The following is a 9,843-nucleotide window of genomic DNA, read 5'->3' on the forward strand; positions in this document are numbered from 1 at the left end:
AGTTTAATAGAGAAAGAAATATCAATCACGCCATTTACCGATCTCTGTAAATAATCTGATCGCTGTGTTGTGTGGGTCGTTACCATTACATGGACACCAAATATGTTATGTGCTGATTTGTGATGTTCATTATTTTTTAAAAAGCGCATTAAAAATGACAATATTTTAAGTGTTTTTCATTATTTTTTTTGTAATTTTATTGGAAGAAAAAAAGTCTCTTATCCTCCCTCTAGAATACAATACATAGAAATCCTCCTGTGTGTAATGTATCAGTGCAATCTGTGCAGTCAGAGCGGCTATAACAGATCAAGTACAGAAAGTTCTCCTCCGGGCATCATCTGAGCTTGTAGCTCAGTATGTTCAGCTCCTGCCTGGGATGTTGAGGGTTCTGGGTGTGAGACCTGGGGGAGGCTCTTACAAAACAAAAAAAAAATTATACTTTTGTAATTGTATACTCCTGGGTAGAGCAGCTGCGGCTCCTGGGTAGAGCAGCTGCGGCTCCTGGGTAGAGCTGCTGCGGCTCCTGGGTAGAGCTGCTGCGGCTCCTGGGTAGAGCTGCTGCGGCTCCTGGGTAGTGCTGCTGCGGCTCCTGGGTAGAGCTGCTGCGGCTCCTGGGTAGAGCTGCTGCGGCTCCTGGGTAGAGCTGCTGCGGCTCCTGGGTAGAGCTGCTGCGGCTCCTGGGTAGAGCTGCTGCGGCTCCTGGGTAGAGCTGCTGCGGCTCCTGGGTAGAGCTGCTGCGGCTCCTGGGTAGAGCTGCTGCTTCTGCGGCTGTGCAGGGGCTCAAGTCCCAGGAGACCGGACGTCACAGGGAGGAGACATGAAGATGTCAGAGAGGTGAGTAAAAGCATCTGAGATGTGACAGAACCCTCAAAGAGGGACACATGGGAGCTATGACATACACACTCACACACACAGCTCTGCACACATCATACATACATTGCTCTGTGCTGTGCATAGCACACACTCACTACTTCTATTATATGCACTCTGCTCCGTACACATTGTACACATGGCTCTGCTCCACTCCGTTCACCTCGTGCACACATGGCTCCGCTCCGTACACCTTGTACACACATGGCTCTGCTCCGCTCCCTACATCTCATACACACGCGACTCTGCTTTGCTCCATACACTTCGTACACACACGGCTCCGCTCTATACACCTTGTACACACATGGCTCTGCTCCGCTCCCTACACCTCGTGCACACGTGACTCTGCTTTCCTCCATACACCTTGTACACACGCGGCTCCGCTCCGTACACCTCATACACACGCGGCTCCGCTCTGCACACCTCGTACACACGCGGCTCCGCTCCGTACACCTCGCACACACGGCTCTGCTCCGTACACCTCGTACACACGCGGCTCCGCTCCGTACAACTTGTACACGCGGCTCCGCTCCGTACACCTCGTACACACGCGGCTCCGCTCCGTACACCTCGTACACACGCGGCTCCGCTCCGTACACCTCGTACACACGCGGCTCCGCTCCGTACACCTCGTACACACGCGGCTCCGCTCCGTACACCTCGTACAAGCGCGGCTCCGCTCCGTATACCTCGTACACACACGGCTCCGCTCCGTACACCTCGTACACACGCGGCTCCGCTCCGTACACCTCGTACACACGAAGCTCTGCTCCGTACACCTCGTATACACACGGCTCTGCTCCGTACACCTAATAAACACGCGGCTCCGCTCAGTACGCCTCGTACACACACGGCTCTGCTCCGTACGCCTCGTACACACACGGCTCCGCTCCGTACACCTCGTACACGCGCGGCTCCGCTCCGTACACGCGCGGCTCCGCTCCGTACACCTCGTACACTTGCGGCTCCGCTCCATACACCTCGTACACGCGCGGCTCCCCTCCGTACACCTCGTACACACACGGCTCCGCTCCGTACACCTCGTACACACACGGCTCCGCTCCGTACACCTCGTACACACACGGCTCTGCTTCGTACACCTCGTACACACACGGCTCCACTCCGTACACCTCGTACACACACGGCTCTGCTCCGTACACCTCGTACACACACGGCTCTGCTCCGTACACCTCGTACACACACGGCTCTGCTTCGTACACCTCGTACACACACGGCTCTGCTCCGTACACCTCGTACACACACGGCTCTGCTCCGTACACCTCGTACACGCGCGGCTCCGCTCCGTACACCTCGTACACACGCGGCTCCGCTCTGTACACCTCGTACACACACGGCTCTGCTCCGTACACCTTGTACACACGCGGCTCCGCTCTGTACACCTCGTACACATGCGGCTCCGCTCCGTACACCTCGTACACACACGGCTCTGCTCCGTACACCTTGTACACACGCGGCTCCGCTCCGTACACCTCGTACACACACGGCTCCGCTCCGTACACCTCGTACACACACGGCTCTGCTCCGTACACCTTGTACACACGCGGCTCTGCTCCGTACACCTCGTACACACGCGGCTCTGCTACATCCACACTGTAAACCCCTCCTGACCCCACACATAAACTTCAGCTCATCCAGCACCATGACAACCAGCACAGCAGAGTCCTGCATCCACTGAGGCCCCTGATCATGTGACCCCTGACTCCTCCCCTCCTGTGACCTCATCACAGCTCCTGTGCGCACAGAGCAGCCATATATGTGGTGGCGGCTCTGCAGGTGGAGGTATGTGGAGACCCCATTGCTATTGGCTCAGGTCTTTCTGTGCACTGGGCTTTCGCTTTCTCACACAGTCGGCTATCTCCTCGTGCGCATAGAGGGACCTCGTCCTTTACCAGACTTGTACTTATCCTGCTCTATATAAGATGCTGAATCCCAGTAGACAGAAGGACAATGGACACTTATTGTCTATAGATACACTGTACAGACCAAAAGTTTGGACACACCTTCTCATTTAAAGATTTTTCTGTATTTTCATGACTAGAAAATTGTACCTTCACACTGAAAGCATCAAAACTATGAATTAACACATGTGGAATTATATACTTAACAAAAAAGTGTGAAACAACTGAAAATATGTCTTATATTCTAGGTTCTTCAAAGTAACCACCTTTTGCTTTGATGACTGCTTTGCACACTCTTGGCATTCTCTTGCTGAGCTTCAAGAGGTAGTCACCGGAAATGGTCTTCCAACAATCTTGAAGGAGTTCCCAGAGATGCTTAGCACTTGTTGGCCCTTTTGCCTTCACTCTGCGGTCCAGCTCACCCCAAACCATCTCGATTGGGTTCAGGTCTGGTGACTGTGGAGGCCAGGTCATCTGGCATAGCACCCCATCACTCTCCCTCTTGGTCAAATAGCCCTTACACAGCCTGGAGGTGTGTTTGGAGTCATTGTCCTGTTGAAAAATAAATGATGGTCCAACTAAACGCAAACCGGATGGAATAGCATGCCGCTGCAAGATGTTGTGGTAGCCATGCTGGTTCAGTATGCCTTCAATTTTGAATAAATCCCCAACAGTGTCACCAGCAAAGCACCCCCACACCATCACACCTGCTCCTCCATGCTTCACGGTGGGAACCAGGCATGCAGAGTCCATCCGTTCACCTTTTCTGCGTCGCACAAAGACACGGTGGTGGGAACCAAAGATCTCAAATTTGGATTCATCAGACCAAAGCACAGATTTCCACTGCTCTAATGTCCATTCCTTGTGTTCTTTAGCCCAAACAAGTCTCTTCTGCTTGTTGCTTGTCCTTAGCAGTGGTTTCCTAGTAGCTACACTGTATGCAGAATTATTAGGCAAGTTGTATTTTAGAGGATTAATTTTATTATTGATCAACAACTATGTTCTCGATCAACCCAAAAGACTCATAAATATCCAAGCTTAATATTTTTGGAAGTTGGAGTTGTTTTTTTTTTTAGATTTGGCTATCTGTATGTGCAGGTAACTATTACTGTGCCGAATTATTAGGCAACCTAATAAAAACCAAATATAATCCCATCTCACTTGTTTCTTTTCACCAGGTAAACCAATATCAGTGCACAAAATTTAGAAATAAACATTTCTGACATGAAAAAAGAAAAACAAAAAAATTAGTGATCAATATAGCCACCTTTCTTTATGATGACACTCAACAGCTTCCATCCATAGATTGTCAGTTGCTTGATCTGTTTTCGATCAACATTGCGTGCAGCAGCCACCACAGCCTCCCAGACACTGTTCCGAGAGGTGTACTGTTTTCCCTCCCTGTACACTGTGTTCCAAATTATTATGCAAATAATATTTTCTCAGATTTTCCTAAATTACCTATATGAATTGCAGTCATTGTAATTTTCCAGTCAAATAACTATTAGAGTACAATTGAAAGGTTTTTGTACAAACTGCCTATGATAACAGTATATTTTTAAAAAAATAAAAAACTCAAACTGCACTCAAAATGCATGTTCCAAATTATTATGCACAGCAGAGTTTTCAACCTTTTCATTTTAATAAAGAACGAAAAAATGGTCATTTTTGAAATTATAAGCATTAGCAGGTTATTACAAACTGAAATCAAACAGTTTTCAACTCAAAACTTTATTGTAGGTGATGTTACATTTGCACATAGGACCCCTTGTTCGAAAGGAGCTTCTGAACTCTCTCGTCCATTGAATTTGTCAGGTTTTGGATGGTTTCTGCTTTAATTGTTTCGCATGAGGACAGAATACCCTCCCAGAGCTGTTGCTTAGATGTGAACTGCCTCCTGCCATCATAGACACTCCTTTTGATGATGCTCCAGAGGTTCTCAATGGGGTTGAGGTCAGGGGAGCATGGGTGCCACACCATAAGTTTGTCCCCTTTTATGCCCACAGCAGCCAGAGATGCAGATGTGTTATGTGCAGCATGAGATGGGGCATTATCATGCATGAAAATGATCTTGCTGCGGAATGCACGGTTCTTCTTCTTGAACCATGGAAGGAAGTGCTGTTTGAGAAACTCAACATACATTATGGAGTTCATCTTTTCCCCTTCAGGGATCCTAAAAGGGCCGACAATCTCTCTCCCCATGATTCCAGCCCAAAACATTACTCCACCTCCTCCTTGTTAGCGCCGTAGCCGTGTTTGCATGGGGTGTCCATCAACCAGCCATCCTCCACTCCATCCATCTGGACCATCGAGATTGTTTCTCTGATTGTTAAGTTTGTCCAAAATTCAAATTTTTACGAATGTAGACCAGTGCTGACCGGCAGCACCACCGTTTTTAATAGTGGACGGAGCTTTACGGACAAAAGCGTAACGTAGCGCAGCAGACAATCATCAGAATTTACAACAGAAAGACAATGTAAATTACTACAGGATTCCTGGAGTATAAGGACGCCCTCAGTGCAACAACTCTATTCTAGCTGCTTTACTACAGAAAACTAAGTAAATGAGCCGAAGCGTAAGCTGATCTATGTCTAAAGTGTAAGAACACGTTCACACTATGGCCAGTCCATAGAGAAAACACAAGATAAAAAAAATTGAGCATATACCATATTTAGTGACAAAAATGTTAAATTGATGGAGAAAGGTTGGACTTGATGGACCTAGATCTTTTTTCATCCTATGTAACTATGTAAATAAATAGTGTACTATTACTAATTATTTACTTACTATAGGCGCAACTTGTTTTTTTTTCTTGATATTTGTCTCACTACAGAGATGACTGGATTGGAGTTGCTGCACTGAGGTTCATGATTTCTGGGCACACAGTACTGTCTATCATTGCTCATTCAGACATCCATACACAGCTCGGAATACAATGCATGTACTGGCCTCGGGTCTCCTGACCCAAGCATGAGGCTTCATATATTTCTATGAGGCTGTGACGCTCTGGGCGGCAGAGCCTCGGCAAGTCCATGCATTGCATTCTGAGATCAGACCGAGGTGCCTGGACATCTGAATGAATCCTTATACAAATTACACTAAGGCTTCCATACACATAAAGCTAAAGTCAGCAGGATCAGCCAACAATCTGACGTGTATTGGGGCTTCCCGCCTCTTCCTTGATAATTGATGTCAGGGGAGAGAAAGATCTGCGTGTTGGAATTCCAGTAGTTGATCCTCTTGTTCTCTCAGAAGACAAGCCGCCACCAGATGAGCTTGACACCTGCTGTCTACTAGAGGCTCCTGTATGATAGTCATGGGAGAGCTGTCAACCATAGGATTGTAGGGTTTGGATGTTTATGGGCCTTTAAGGGTTTGTGTAGTGAAAACACATTAACACCGATCCAAGAGGCAGGTGATATCTTGCTGATCAGTGAGTGTCCGACTCACACTGCTTGGAAAAATTGAGAAATTTTATCCCTGTTACAGAATTAGGCCTCTTTCACATGTCCGGATATTTCTGGTACTGGAAAAAACAGTATTGGAGATACCAGTGTCTGTGATACGTGTGGCAACCATGTACCACATCAGTATCACACGTATTGGCACCTGGGAATCAGCGTAGTTAGCGCTGTTCCCAAGCGCCGGGTGCTGAAACGCTGCCCTCATCATTATCTCCTGCTTGCTCTGCAATCAGCGCTAGCTACGGAGAATGAGAGTAGTATTCCGCTCCCGCTGTGTCCTGGTGTAAAAATAAGAATAAAATTAAAAAATCCTCATACTCAACTGTCCAAAGATGTCCCCTGCTGTAATCCACCTGACCGCTCACACTGGGGAGAATGACTCGTTGAGCTCACAGTCTTGTCACTCCAGAGCTCAGCAGAGGTCCGAGGCTCGCTCACTGCAGCAAGTCATTCTCCGTGGCTCCTCGTTGTGAGCGGTCAGGTGGATTACAGAGTGGGACACTTAGGAAAAGTGAGTATAAGGATTTTTTTTATTTTATTCCTATTTTTACACTTGCTGGACACAGCGAGGGCTGAATACTACTCTCATCATTGTCCCTTGCTAGCGCTGATCGCAGCACAAGCAGGGGACAATGATGAGGGCAGCGTTCAGCACCCGGCGCTTGGGAACAGCGCTAACTGTACCCCTGATTCCTAGGCGCCAGTACGTGTCACACTGATGATACACGGATGTCATCTGTGTGTCATCACTGTGCATGTGTGAGGGACATTTTGCGGCCAGTGCTGCAAGAAAAAAAAGCGGACATGTCAGAGTGTTTTGCCTATTGGCAAACGTTCCGAGGAAACACACTGACATGTGCACAGACCGATTAATGGGTCTAAGTGTGTCAGTGTCTCCAGTACATGTGGAAACGGACACCACACGTACTGGAAACATGGACGTCTGAAACACGCCTTAAGAAGTAGGTTGGATGTCTGACCATTGCTATGTGGCTGCCAGAAAAAAAACAGCTTTGAGAGCCCCATAGGGTGATACTGGAGGTCAGACTGAGCATGTGCACTGCTGCTCAATTCTACAAGAGATAAAAGTGCTGCATTGTGCCAGATAGGACGGGCGATGGGGGATTATCTGGTGAAAACAAGTTCTCTACACTCATGTTTGATAGCATTGTTATAAGATACTATTGATCAGATGAAACAGTATTATGTATACCTATCCATGTACTCTAGATTTCAGATTAGGTTCTCCTCCATGGCTAAAAATACTCACAGTTTGTAAGAGGCGCACTTTTAACGCTCTGTAAAATATATAATGTGACCTCTGCCATAGCCTGTCCTATGGAGCAGCGGCAGCACCAGCAGTCAGACCCTCAGTGAAAAGCAACTTTACGAAGATGCCTCTTTATAAACAAAAAAAATCTGTCAAAAAATGTTTTGCCCCATATATGACCTGGACGGCTAATCAGACTGTATGGACCACATGGAAAGCCAAGTTACATAAGCAAGCGTGTTTTTTTTTAACCCCTTCATGACCGGCCTTTTTTTTTTTTTTTTTTTTAGTCCCCTTCTTCCCAGAGCCAGATTTTTTTGTCAATATGGCCATGTGAGGGCTTATTTTATTTGCAGGACGAGTTGTAACTTTTTAACTACACCATTGATTTTACCTTATCGTTTAGTGGAAAATGGGAATTCCAAGTGCGGTGAAATTGCAAAAAAAAAGTGAAATTCCACAGTGGTCTGTTACCATGTTCACTAAATGCTAAAATTGACCTGTCATTATGGTTCTCCCGGTCATTACGAGTTTGCAGATACCAAACATGTATAGGTTCTTTTTTAAGTGGTGAAAAAAAAAATCCAAAGTTTGTTAGGAAAAAAAAAATTGCGCCATTTTCCAAGACCTGTTGAGTCTCCGTTTTTTGGATTCTGGGCCAGGTGAGGCCTTATTTTTTCCGCGCTGAGCTGACGTTTTTATTGATACTATTTTGGGGTAGATCCGATATTTTGATCGCCCGTTATTGCATTTTATTGCAATGTTGCGGCGACCAAAAAAAACCCGTAAGTCTAGCTGTTTGAATTTTTTTCTCGTTACGCCATTTACCAATTGGATTAATTCTTTTTATATATTGATTGCGCCATTCTGAATGCAGCGATACCAAATGTGTATATTGGATTTTTTTATGGTTTTATTTTGAATGGGGCAAAAGGGGGGTGATTTAAACTTTATTTTTTTTAAATAAAACATTCTTTTTTTACTTTCTGCATGCCTCAATAGTCACAATGGGAGACTAGAAGCTGCAATTATCTGATCACCTCTGCTACACACAGGTGATGATCAGATCGCCTGTGTGTAGCAGAAAAGCTCACTTGTTATGAGCGCCAACCACTGGGCGGCGCTCATAGCAATCTGGCAATGAAAACCTCAGGGGTCTCCTGCATCGACGACTTGCAGTCATATGACACGTGTGCCCATAGGCGGCGTTAGTGACACGCTTCCTGTAAGCGCGAGTTAAATACCGCTGTCAGAGATTGACAGTGGCATTTAACATGTTAAGAGCTGCGTGAGGATTGCGATTCCACCAGCGGCTGTTAGGGGCACATGACAGCTGTACAGATCAGCTTTTACGGGCCCAGAAAGGTGCCCCCGGCCCATGTCGGCAGAGCTGTGGAGACGGTATAAAATGGACCGACTCCGACTCCCAAAATATATCATAAATTGGTCATCGTAGTTCAATGCAGTTTTTGGGGAATATTTTTTCATAAGAATTTGGGAAAGTTATGAAACGTCCTATAAATGTCTGTCCTATTCCTGATCTAAGGGTCTAGACTTTTAGCGGAGATGAATCTGTGCTACAGTAAATTTATCACTTAAGCATGAGACATGTACGAGGGAGTTGGAGTCGGTGTCATGGAAATTGAGGAGTCGGAAGTTTGGCTTACCGACTCCACAGCCCAGCATGTCGGAAAGGGGTTAAAGAAAATAAATTGTTGGTGAGACCTGAAGGATTTAGTGCAGTTCTACATGTGAGGACTTTGTTGCAGATCATTTCCCCAACAAATCACAATGTGTGAACACGCCCTGATACAGATCCACCTGCAGTTTCTCTTCACTAATATCACACCAAGATTTATCATTATAGAAATGAAAATTCAGCCCATAGTTCTCACAGTTTTATTAAAACACATAGAATTATTTATACAACAAAAAGGAGACAGATATAAATATATTTATGCATACAAATGTAGAACAACGAACTTTACAGATCAATAAGTAGAATTCAGCCACGCTGGACATTAGGGCCAAGGAAAACAAAACCCTTTTGTACCCGAGTCCCCAGCGCTTTAGTTGTAAAAATTGTTGAAAAATGTTATTTCTGTATTTACCATAAAATTCCTTTCTGGTTGAATACATTAGCGGACACGAGCATAAGTATACGCCCAGCCACTAGAGGGCATTCCATCTTGTAACCCCGAGATATACCAGGGTCAGGGAGATGGTGTCTATATGAGTCATCCAGATCTCCCTGAAGGAGACGTCCCCCCAAGCTGAACATGACCACAGGAGGCGGCCTGTGGGGCTCCCTGCATTATGA

The 9,843-nt window shown here is 46.2% G+C and overlaps 1 protein-coding gene across 1 annotated transcript in view; it reads left to right on the forward strand.

Annotated features, from left to right (window-relative positions):
* The first annotated feature begins 2,601 nt into the window (after window positions 1-2,601).
* The window catches only part of LOC141270515 (uncharacterized), a 345,167-nt gene continuing 337,925 nt past the window's right edge, over window positions 2,602-9,843 (forward strand). Inside the window, exon 1 of the mRNA XM_073680538.1 lies at window positions 2,602-2,670. The gene's annotated coding sequence lies outside the window, so the exon portion shown is untranslated. The remainder of the gene's footprint in view (window positions 2,671-9,843) is intronic.

This window comes from Phyllobates terribilis, unplaced genomic scaffold (genome assembly GCF_046119375.1).
Source record: "Phyllobates terribilis strain yellow unplaced genomic scaffold, ASM4611937v1 Scaffold_5__5_contigs__length_657084704, whole genome shotgun sequence".
Lineage (NCBI taxonomy): Eukaryota > Metazoa > Chordata > Amphibia > Anura > Dendrobatidae > Phyllobates > Phyllobates terribilis.